Source organism: Scyliorhinus torazame, chromosome 19, assembly GCF_047496885.1.
Source record: "Scyliorhinus torazame isolate Kashiwa2021f chromosome 19, sScyTor2.1, whole genome shotgun sequence".
Classification (NCBI taxonomy): Eukaryota; Metazoa; Chordata; class Chondrichthyes; order Carcharhiniformes; family Scyliorhinidae; genus Scyliorhinus; species Scyliorhinus torazame.
The window spans coordinates 2,900,521-2,913,088 of NC_092725.1; positions in this window are offsets into that span (position 1 = coordinate 2,900,521).

Here is a 12,568-nt window from a genome sequence, read left to right on the forward strand (position 1 = left end):
ACAGTGCGGCGCTCCCTCAGTACAGACCCTCTGATAGTGCGGCACTCCCTCACTATTGACCCTCTGACAGTGCGGCACTCCCTCAGTACTGACCCTCTGACAGTGCGGCAATCCCTCACTACTGACCCTCTGACAGTGTGGTGCTCCCTCAGTACTGACCCTCTGACAGTGCGACACTCCCTCAGTACTGATCCTCTGACAGTGCGGCAATCCCTCACTACTGACCCTCTGACAGGGCGGCACTCCCTCAGTACTGACCCTCTGACAGTGCGGTGCTCCCTCAGTACTGACCCTCTGACAGTGCGGAACTCCCTCAGCACTGACCCCCTGACAGTGCAGCACTCCCTCAGTACTGACCCTCTGACAGTGCGGCCCTCCCTCAGTACTGACCCTCTGACAATGTGGCACTCCCTCAGTACTGGCACTCCCTCAGTACTGACACTCTGACAGTGCGGCACGTCCTCAGTACTGACCCTCTGACAGTGCAGCACTCCCTCAGTACTGACCCTCTGACAGCACGGCACTCCCTCAGTACTGACCCTCTGACAGTGCGACACTCCCTCAGTACTGACCCTCTGACAGTGCGGCAATCCATCACTACTGACCCTCTGACAGTGCGGTGCTCCCTCAGTACTGACCCTCCGACAGTCCGGCGCTCCATCCATACTGACCCTCTGACAGTGCGGAACTCCCTCAGCACTGACCCCCTGACAGTGCAGCACTCCCTCAGTACTGACCCTCTGACAGTGCGGCACTCACTCAGAACTGGCCCTCTGACAGTGCGGCACTCCCTCAGTACTGACCCTCCGACAGTGCAGCACTCCCTCAGTACTGACCCTCTGACAGGGCGGCACTCCCTCAGTACTGACCCTCTGACAGTGCAGCGCTCCCTCAGTACTGAACCTCTGACAGTGCAGCACTCCCTCAGTACTGACCCTCCGACAGTGCGGCACTCCCTCAGTACTGACCCTCTGACAATACAGCACTCCCTCAGTACTGACCCTCTGACAGTGCGGCACTCCCGCAGTACTGACCCTCGGACAGTGCGGCGCTCCCTCAGTACTGACCCTCCGACAGTGCGGCACTTCCTCAGTACTGACCCTCTGACAATGCGGCATTCCCTCAGTACTGACCCTCTGACAGTGTGTCGCTCCCTCAGTACTGACCCTCTGACAGTGCAGCACTCCCTCAGTACTGACCCTCTGACAGTGCGGCGCACCCTCAGTACTGACCCTCTGACAGTACGGCACTCCCTCAGTACTGACCCCCTGACAGTGCAGCACTCCCTCAGTACTGACCCTCCGACAGTGCAGCACTCCCTCAGTACTGACCCTCTGACAGTGCGGCGCTCCCTCAGTACTCACCCTCTGACAGTGCGGCACTCCCTCAGTACTGACACTCTGACAGTGCGGCACTCCCTCAGTACTGACCCTCTGACAGTGCGGCTCACCCCCAGTACTGACAATCTGACAGTGCGGCACTCCCTCAGTACTGACCCTCTGTCAGTGCGGCGCTCCCTCAGTACTGACCCTCTGACAGTGCGGCGCTCCCTCAGTACTGACCCTCTGACAGTGTGGCGCTCCCTCAGTATTGACAATCTGACAGTGCGGCACTCGATCAGTACTGACCCTCTGACAGTACAGCACTCCCTCAGTACTGACCCTCTGACAGTGCGACACTCCCTCAGTACTGACCCTCTGACAGTGCGGCACTCCCCCAGTACTGACCGTCTGACAGTGCGGCACTCCCCCAGTACTGACCCTCTGGCAGTGTGGCATTTCCTCAGTACAGACCCTCTGACAGTGCGGCACTCCCTCAGTACTGACTCTCCGACAGTGCGGTGCTACCTCAGTACTGACCCTCTGACAGTGCGGTGCTCCCTCAATACTGACTCTCTGACAGTGCGGCGCTCCCTCAGTACAGACCCTCTGATAGTGCGGCACTCCCTCACTATTGACCCTCTGACAGTGCGGCACTCCCTCAGTACTGACCCTCTGACAGTGCGGCGCTCCCCCAGTACTGACCCTCTGACAGCACGGCACTCCCTTAGAACTGACCCCCTGACAGTGCAGCACTCCCTCAGTACTGACCCTCTGACAGTGCGGCTCTACCCCAGTACTGACAATCTGACAGTGCGGCGCTCCCTCAGAACTGACCCTCTGACAGTGCGGCACTCCCTCAGTACTGACCCTCCGACAGTGCAGCACTCCCTCAGTACTGACCCTCTGACAGGGCGGCACTCCCTCAGTACTGACCCTCTGTCAGTGCGGCGCTCCCTCGGGACTGACTCTCCGACAGTGCGGCACTCCCTCAGTACTCACCCTCTGACAGTGCGGCACTCCCTCAGTACTGACTCTCTGACAGTGCAGCACTCCCTCAGTACTGACCCTCTGACAGTGCGGCGCTCCCTCAGTACTGACTCTCTGACAGTGCGACACTCCCTCAGTACTGACCCCCTGACAGTGCAGCACTCCCTCAGTACTGACCCTCTGACAGTGCAACACTCCCTCAGTACTGACCCTCTGACAGTGCGGCAATCCATCACTACTGACCCTCTGACAGTGCGGTGCTCCCTCAGTACTGACCCTCCGACAGTCCGGCGCTCCATCCATACATACCCTCTGACAGTGCGGAACTCCCTCAGCACTGACCCCCTGACAGTGCAGCACTCCCTCAGTACTGACCCTCTGACAGTGCAGCACTCCCTCAGTACTGACCCTCTGACAGTGCGGCACTCACTCAGAACTGACCCTCTGACAGTGCGGCACTCCCTCAGTACTGACCCTCTGACAGGGCGGCACTCCCTCAGTACTGACCCTCTGACAGTGCAGCGCTCCCTCAGTACTGACCCTCTGACAGGGCGGCACTCCCTCAGTACTGACCCTCTGACAGTGCAGCGCTCCCTCAGTACTGATCCTCTGACAGTGCGGCACTCCCTCAGTACTGACCCTCTGACAGTGCGTCATTCCCTCAGTACTGACCCTCTGAAAGTGCAGCACTCTCTCAGTACTGACCCTCCGACAGTGCGGCACTCCCTCAGTACTGACCCTCTGACAATACAGCACTCCCTCAGTACTGACCCTCTGACAGTGCGGCACTCCCGCAGTACTGACCCTCGGACAGTGCGGCGCTCCCTCAGTACTGACCCTCCGACAGTGCGGCACTTCCTCAGTACTGACCCTCTGACAATGCGGCATTCCCTCAGTACTGACCCTCTGACAGTGCGTCGCTCCCTCAGTACTGACCCTCAGACAGTGCAGCACTCCCTCAGTACTGACCCTCTGACAGTGCGGCGCTCCCTCAGTACTGACCCTCTGACAGTACGGCACTCCCTCAGTACTGACCCCCTGACAGTGCAGCACTCCCTCAGTACTGACCCTCCGACAGTGCAGCACTCCCTCAGTACTGACCCTCTGACAGTGCGGTGCTCCCTCAGTACTGACCCTCTGACAGTGCGGCGCTCCCTCAGTACTCACCCTCTGACAGTGCGGCACTCCCTCAGTACTGACACTCTGACAGTGCGGCACTCCCTCAGTACTGACCCTCTGACAGTGCGGCTCACCCCCAGTACTGACAATCTGACAGTGCGGCACTCCCTCAGTACTGACCCTCTGTCAGTGCGGCGCTCCCTCAGGACTGACTCTCCGACAGTGCGGCACTCCCTCAGTACTCACCCTCTGACAGTACAGCACTCCCTCAGTACTGACCCTCTGACAGTGCGGCGCTCCCTCAGTACTGAATCTCTGACAGTGCGACACTCGCTCAGTACTGACCCTCTGACAGTGCGGCACTCCCCCAGTACTGACCGTCTGACAGTGCGGCACTCCCCCAGTACTGACCCTCTGGCCGTGTGGCATTTCCTCAGTACAGACCCTCTGACAGTGCGGCACTCCCTCTGTACTGACTCTCCGACAGTGCGGTGCTACCTCAGTACTGACCCTCTGACAGTGCGGTGCTCCCTCAATACTGACTCTCTGACAGTGCGGCACTCCCTCAGTACTGACCCTCCGACAGTGCGGCGCTCCCTCAGTACAGACCCTCTGACAGTGCGGCACTCCCTCACTATTGACCCTCTGACAGTGCGGCACTCCCTCAGTACTGACCCTCTGACAGTGCAGCACTCCCTCAGTACTGACCCTCTGACAGTGCGGCGCTCCCCCAGTACTGACCCCCTGACAGTGCAGCACTCCCTCAGTACTGACCCTCTGACAGTGCGGCGCTCCCTCAGTACTGACTCTCTGACAGTGCTGCACTCCCTCAGAACTGACCCACTGACAGTGCGCCACTCCCTCAGTCCTGACCCTCCGACAGTGCAGCACTCCTTCAGTACTGACCTTCTGACAGTGCGGCACTCCCTCAGTACTGACCCTCTGACAGTGCAGCTCTCCCTCAGTACTGACCCTCCGACAGTCCGGCGCTCCGTCCATACTGACCCTCTGACAGTGCGGAACTCCCTCGGCACTGACCCCCTGACAGTGCAGCACTCCCTCAGTACTAACCCTCTGACAGTGCGGCGCTCCCTCAGTACTGACCGTCTGACAGTGCGGCACGCCCTCAGTACTGACCCTCTGACAGTGCAGCACTCCATCAGTACTGACCCTCTGACAGTGCGGCACTCCCTCAGTACTGACCCTCTGACAGTGCGACACTCCCTCAGTACTGACCCTCTGACAGTGCGGCACTCCCTCAGTACTGACCCTCTGACAGTGCGGCACTCCCTCACTACTGACCCTCTGACAGTGCGGTGCTCCCTCAGTACTGACCCTCTGACAGTGCGACACTCCCTCAGTACTGACCCTCTGACAGTGCGGCAATCCCTCACTACTGACCCTCAGACAGGGCGGCACTCCCTCAGTACTGACCCTCTGACAGTGCGGTGCTCCCTCAGTACTGACCCTCTGACAGTGCGGAACTCCCTCAGCACTGACCCCCTGACAGTGCAGCACTCCCTCAGTACTGACCCTCTGACAGTGCGGTGCTCCCTCAGTACTGACCCTCTGACAGTGCGGAACTCCCTCAGTACTGACCCTCTGACAGTGCCGCGCTCCCTCAGTACTGACCCTCTGACAGTGCAGCACTCCCACAGCACTGACCCTCTGACAGTGCGGTGCTCCCTCAGTACTGACCCTCTGACAGTGCGGAACTCCCTCAGCAATGACCCCCTGACAGTGCAGCACTCCCTCAGTACTGACCCTCTGACAGTGCGGCACTCACTCAGAACTGACCCTCTGACAGCGCGGCACTCCCTCAGTACTGACCCTCCGACAGTGCGGCACTCCCTCAGTACTGACCCTCTGACAGTGCAGCACTCCCTCAGTACGGGCCCTCTGACAGTGCAGCATTCCCTCAGTACTGACCCTCTGACAGTGCGGCACTCCCTCAGTACGGACCCTCTGACAGTGCGGCACTCCCTCAGTACTGACCCTCTGACAGTGCAGCATTCCCTCAGTACTGACCCTCTGACAGTGCGGCACTCCCTCAGTACTGACCCTCCCACAGTGCGGCACTCGCTCAGTACTGACCCTCTGACAGTGCCGCACTCCCTCAGTACTGACCCTCTGACAGTGCGGCACTCCCTCAGTACTGACCCTCCCACAGTGCGGCACTCCCTCAGTACTGACCCTCTGACAGTGCAGCGCTCCCTCAGTACTGACCCTCTGAAAGTGCGGCACTCCCTCAGTACTGACCCTCTGACAGTGCGGCACTCCCTCAGTACTGACCCTCTGACAGTGCGGCACTCCCTCAGTACTGACCCTCTGAAAGTGCGGCACTCCCTCAGTACTGACGCTCTGACAGTGCAGCACTCCCTCAGTACTGACCCTCTGACAGTGCGGTGCTCCCTCAGTACTGACCCTCTCACCGTGCGGCACTCCCTCAGTACTGACCCTCTGACAGTGCGGCCCTCCCTCAGTACTGACCCTCTGACAATGTGGCACTCCCTCAGTACTGGCACTCCCTCAGTACTGACACTCTGACAGTGCGGCACGCCCTCAGTACTGACCCGCTGACAGTGCAGCACTCCATCAGTACTGACCCTCTGACAGTGCAGCACTCCCTCAGTACTGACCCTCTGACAGTGCGACACTCCCTCAGTACTGACCCTCTGACAGTGCGGCAATCCATCACTACTGACCCTCTGACAGTGCGGTGCTCCCTCAGTACTGACCCTCCGACAGTCCGGCGCTCCATCCATACTGACCCTCTGACAGTGCGGAACTCCCTCAGCACTGACCCCCTGACAGTGCAGCACTCCCTCAGTACTGACCCTCTGACAGTGCGGCACTCACTCAGAACTGGCCCTCTGACAGTGCGGCACTCCCTCAGTACTGACCCTCCGACAGTGCAGCACTCCCTCAGTACTGACCCTCTGACAGGGCGGCACTCCCTCAGTACTGACCCTCTGACAGTGCAGCGCTCCCTCAGTACTGATCCTCTGACAGTGCGGCACTCCCTCAGTACTGACCCTCTGAAAGTGCAGCACTCCCTCAGTACTGACCCTCCGACAGTGCGGCACTCCCTCAGTACTGACCCTCTGACAATACAGCACTCCCTCAGTACTGACCCTCTGACAGTGCGGCACTCCCGCAGTACTGACCCTCGGACAGTGCGGCGCTCCCTCAGTACTGACCCTCCGACAGTGCGGCACTTCCTCAGTACTGACCCTCTGACAATGCGGCATTCCCTCAGTACTGACCCTCTGACAGTGTGTCGCTCCCTCAGTACTGACCCTCTGACAGTGCAGCACTCCCTCAGTACTGACCCTCTGACAGTGCGGCGCACCCTCAGTACTGACCCTCTGACAGTACGGCACTCCCTCAGTACTGACCCCCTGACAGTGCAGCACTCCCTCAGTACTGACCCTCCGACAGTGCAGCACTCCCTCAGTACTGACCCTCTGACAGTGCGGCGCTCCCTCAGTACTCACCCTCTGACAGTGCGGCACTCCCTCAGTACTGACACTCTGACAGTGCGGCACTCCCTCAGTACTGACCCTCTGACAGTGCGGCTCACCCCCAGTACTGACAATCTGACAGTGCGGCACTCCCTCAGTACTGACCCTCTGTCAGTGCGGCGCTCCCTCAGTACTGACCCTCTGACAGTGCGGCGCTCCCTCAGTACTGACCCTCTGACAGTGTGGCGCTCCCTCAGTACTGACAATCTGACAGTGCGGCACTCGATCAGTACTGACCCTCTGTCAGTGCGGCGCTCCCTCAGGACTGACTCTCCGACAGTGCGGCACTCTCTCAGTACTCACCCTCTGACAGTACAGCACTCCCTCAGAACTGACCCTCTGACAGTGCGAGACTCCCTCAGTACTGACCCTCTGACAGTGCGGCACTCCCCCAGTACTGACCGTCTGACAGTGCGGCACTCCCCCAGTACTGACCCTCTGGCAGTGTGGCATTTCCTCAGTACAGACCCTCTGACAGTGCGGCACTCGCTCAGTACTGACTCTCCGACAGTGCGGTGCTACCTCAGTACTGACCCTCTGACAGTGCGGTGCTCCCTCAATACTGACTCTCTGACAGTGCGGCACTCCCTCAGTACTGAACCTCCGACAGTGCGGCGCTCCCTCAGTACAGACCCTCTGATAGTGCGGCGCTCCCTCACTATTGACCCTCTGACAGTGCGGCACTCCCTCAGTACTGACCCCCTGACAGTGCAGCACTCCCTCAGTACTGACCCTCTGACAGTGCGGCGCTCCCTCAGTACTGACTCTCTGACAGTGCTGCACTCCCTCAGGACTGACCCTCCGAAAGTGCAGCACTCCCTCAGTACAGACCCTCTGACAGTGCGGCACACCCCCAGTACTGACCCTCCGACAGTGCGGCGCTCCCTCAGTACTGACGCTCTGACAGTGCAGCACTCCCTCAGTACTGACCCTCTGACAGTGCGGAACTCGCTCAGCACTGACCCCCCGACAGTGCAGCACTCCCTCAGTACTGACCCTCTGACAGTGCGGCGCTCCCTCAGTACTGACCCTCTGACAGTGCGGCATGCACTCAGAACTGACCCTCTGACAGTGCGGCACTCCCTCAGTACTGACCCTCCGACAGTGCAGCACTCCCTCAGTACTGACCCTCTGACAGGGCGGCACTCCCTCAGTACTGACCCTCTGTCAGTGCGGCGCTCCCTCAGGACTGACTCTCCGACAGTGCGGCACTCCCTCAGTACTCACCCTCTGACAGTACAGCACTCCCTCAGTACTGACCCTCTGACAGTGCGGCGCTCCCTCAGTACTGACTCTCTGACAGTGCGACACTCCCTCAGTACTGACCCCCTGACAGTGCAGCACTCCCTCAGTACTGACCCTCTGACAGTGCAACACTCCCTCAGTACTGACCCTCTGACAGTGCGGCAATCCATCACTACTGACCCTCTGACAGTGCGGTGCTCCCTCAGTACTGACCCTCCGACAGTCCGGCGCTCCATCCATACTGACCCTCTGACAGTGCGGAACTCCCTCAGCACTGACCCCCTGACAGTGCAGCACTCCCTCAGTACTGACCCTCTGACAGTGCGGCACTCACTAAGAACTGACCCTCTGACAGTGCGGCACTCCCTCAGTACTGACCCTCCGACAGTGCAGCACTCCCTCAGTACTGACCCTCTGACAGGGCGGCACTCCCTCAGTACTGACCCTCTGACAGTGCAGCGCTCCCTCAGTACTGATCCTCTGACAGTGCGGCACTCCCTCAGTACTGACCCTCTGACAGTGCGTCATTCCCTCAGTACTGACCCTCTGAAAGTGCAGCACTCCCTCAGTACTGACCCTCCGACAGTGCGGCACTCCCTCAGTACTGACCCTCTGACAATACAGCACTCCCTCAGTACTGACCCTCTGACAGTGCGGCACTCCCGCAGTACTGACCCTCGGACAGTGCGGCGCTCCCTCAGTACTGACCCTCCGACAGTGCGGCACTTCCGCAGTACTGACCCTCTGACAATGCGGCATTCCCTCAGTACTGACCCTCTGACAGTGCGTCGCTCCCTCAGTACTGACCCTCAGACAGTGCAGCACTCCCTCAGTACTGACCCTCTGACAGTGCGGCGCTCCCTCAGTACTGACCCTCTGACAGTACGGCACTCCCTCAGTACTGACCCCCTGACAGTGCAGCACTCCCTCAGTACTGACCCTCCGACAGTGCAGCACTCCCTCAGTACTGACCCTCTGACAGTGCGGTGCTCCCTCAGTACTGACCCTCTGACAGTGCGGCGCTCCCTCAGTACTCACCCTCTGACAGTGCGGCACTCCCTCAGTACTGACACTCTGACAGTGTGGCACTCCCTCAGTACTGACAATCTGACAGTGCGGCACTCCCTCAGTACTGACCCTCTGTCAGTGCGGCGCTCCCTCAGTACTGACCCTCTGACAGTGCGGCGCTCCCTCAGTACTGACCCTCTGACAGTGTGGCGCTCCCTCAGTACTGACAATCTGACACTGCGGCACTCCCTCAGTACTGACCCTCTGTCAGTGCGGCGCTCCCTCAGGACTGACTCTCCAACAGTGCGGCACTCCCTCAGTACTCACCCTCTGACAGTACAGCACTCCCTCAGTACTGACCCTCTGACAGTGCGGCGCTCCCTCAGTACTGACTCTCTGACAGTGCGACACTCCCTCAGTACTGACCCTCTGACAGTGCGGCACTCCCCCAGTACTGACCGTCTGACAGTGCGGCACTCCCCCAGTACTGACCCTCTGGCCGTGTGGCATTTCCTCAGTACAGACCCTCTGACAGTGCGGCACTCCCTCAGTACTGACTCTCCGACAGTGCGGTGCTACCTCAGTACTGACCCTCTGACAGTGCGGTGCTCCCTCAATACTGACTCTCTGACAGTGCGGCACTCCCTCAGTACTGACCCTCCGACAGTGCGGCGCTCCCTCAGTACAGACCGTCTGACAGTGCGGCACTCCCTCACTATTGACCCTCTGACAGTGCGGCACTCCCTCAGTACTGACCCTCTGACAGTGCAGCACTGCCTCAGTACTGACCCTCTGACAGTGCGGCGCTCCCCCAGTACTGACCCCCTGACAGTGCAGCCCTCCCTCAGTACTGACCCTCTGACAGTGCGGCGCTCCCTCAGTACTGACTCTCTGACAGTGCTGCACTCCCTCAGAACTGACCCTCTGACAGTGCGGCACTCCCTCAGTACTGACCCTCCGACAGTGCAGCACTCCCTCAGTACTGACCTTCTGACAGTGCGGCACTCCCTCAGTACTGACCCTCTGACAGTGCAGCTCTCCCTCAGTACTGACCCTCTGACAGTGCGGCACTCACTCAGAACTGACCCTCTGACAGTGCGACACTCCCTCAGTCCTGACCCTCTGACAGTGCGGCAATCCCTCACTACTGACCCTCTGACAGTGCGGTGCTCCCTCTGTACTGACCCTCCGACAGTCCGGCGCTCCGTCCATACTGACCCTCTGACAGTGCGGAACTCCCTCGGCACTGACCCCCTGACAGTGCAGCACTCCCTCAGTACTAACCCTCTGACAGTGCGGCGCTCCCTCAGTACTGAGCCACTGACAGTGCGGCACTCCCTCAGTACTGACCCTCCGACAGTGCAGCACTCCCTCAGTACTGACCCTCTGACGGGGCGGCACTCCCTCAGTACTGACCCTCTGACAGTGCAGCGCTCCCTCAGTACTGATCCTCTGACAGTGCGGCACTCCCTCAGTACGGACCCTCTGACAGTGCAGCATTCCCTCACTACTGACCCTCTGACAGTGCGGCACTCCCTCAGTACTGACCCTCCCACAGTGCGGCCCTCCCTCAGTACTGACCTGCTGACAGTGCAGCACTCCCTCAGCACTGACCCTCTGACAGTGCAGCACTCCCTCAGTACTGACCCTCTGACAGTGCGACACTCCCTCAGTGCTGACCCTCTGACAGTTCGGCACTCCCTCAGTACTGACCCTCTGACAGTGCGGCACTCCCTCAGTACGGACCCTCTGACAGTGCAGCATTCCCTCAGTACTGACCCTCCGACAGTGCAGCACTCCCTCAGTACTGACCCTCTGACGGGGCGGCACTCCCTCAGTACTGACCCTCTGACAGTGCAGCGCTCCCTCAGTACTGATCCTCTGACAGTGCGGCACTCCCTCAGTACGGACCCTCTGACAGTGCAGCATTCCCTCACTACTGACCCTCTGACAGTGCGGCACTCCCTCAGTACTGACCCTCCCACAGTGCGGCCCTCCCTCAGTACTGACCTGCTGACAGTGCAGCACTCCCTCAGCACTGACCCTCTGACAGTGCAGCACTCCCTCAGTACTGACCCTCTGACAGTGCGACACTCCCTCAGTGCTGACCCTCTGACAGTTCGGCACTCCCTCAGTACTGACCCTCTGACAGTGCGGCACTCCCTCAGTACGGACCCTCTGACAGTGCAGCATTCCCTCAGTACTGACCCTCTGACAGTGCAGCACTCCCTCAGTACGGACCCTCTGACAGTGCAGCATTCCCTCAGTACTGACCCTCTGACAGTGCAGCACTCCCTCAGTACGGACCCTCCCACAGTGCGGCCCTCCGTCAGTACTGACCCTCTGACAGTGCAGCGCTCCATCAGTACTGACCCTCTGACAGTGCGGCACTCCCTCAGAACTGACCCTCTGACAGTGCCGCACTCCCTCAGTACTGACCCTCTGACAGTGCGGCACTCCCTCAGTACTGACCCTCTGACAGTGCGGTACTCCCTCAGTACTGACCCTCTGACAGTGTAGCACTCCCTCAGTACTGACCCTCTGACAGTGCGGTGCTCCCTCAGTACTGACCCTCTCACCGTGCGGCACTCTCTCAGTACTGACCCTCTGACAGTGCGGCACTCCCTCAGTACTGGCACTCCCTCAGTACTGACACTCTGACAGTGCGGCACGCCCTCAGTACTGACCCTCTGACAGTGCAGCACTCCATCAGTACTGACCCTCTGACAGTGCGGCACTCCCTCAGTACTGACCCTCTGACAGTGCGACACTCCCTCAGTACTGACCCTCTGACAGTGCGGCAATCCCTCACTACTGACCCTCTGACAGTGCGGTGCTCCCTCAGTACTGACCCTCTGACAGTGCGACACTCCCTCAGTACTGACCCTCTGACAGTGCGGCAATCCCTCACTACTGACCCTCTGACAGGGCGGTACTCCCTCAGTACTGACCCTCTGACAGTGCGGTGCTCCCTCAGTACTGACCCTCTGACAGTGCGGAACTCCCTCAGCACTGACCCCCTGACAGTGCAGCACTCCCTCAGTACTGACCCTCTGACAGTGCGGTGCTCCCTCAGTACTGACCCTCTCACCGTGCGGCACTCTCTCAGTACTGACCCTCTGACAGTGCGGCACTCCCTCAGTACTGGCACTCCCTCAGTACTGACACTCTGACAGTGCGGCACGCCCTCAGTACTGACCCTCTGACAGTGCAGCACTCCATCAGTACTGACCCTCTGACAGTGCGGCACTCCCTCAGTACTGACCCTCTGACAGTGCGACACTCCCTCAGTACTGACCCTCTGACAGTGCGGCAATCCCTCACTACTGACCCTCTGACAGTGCGGTGCTCCCTCAGTACTGA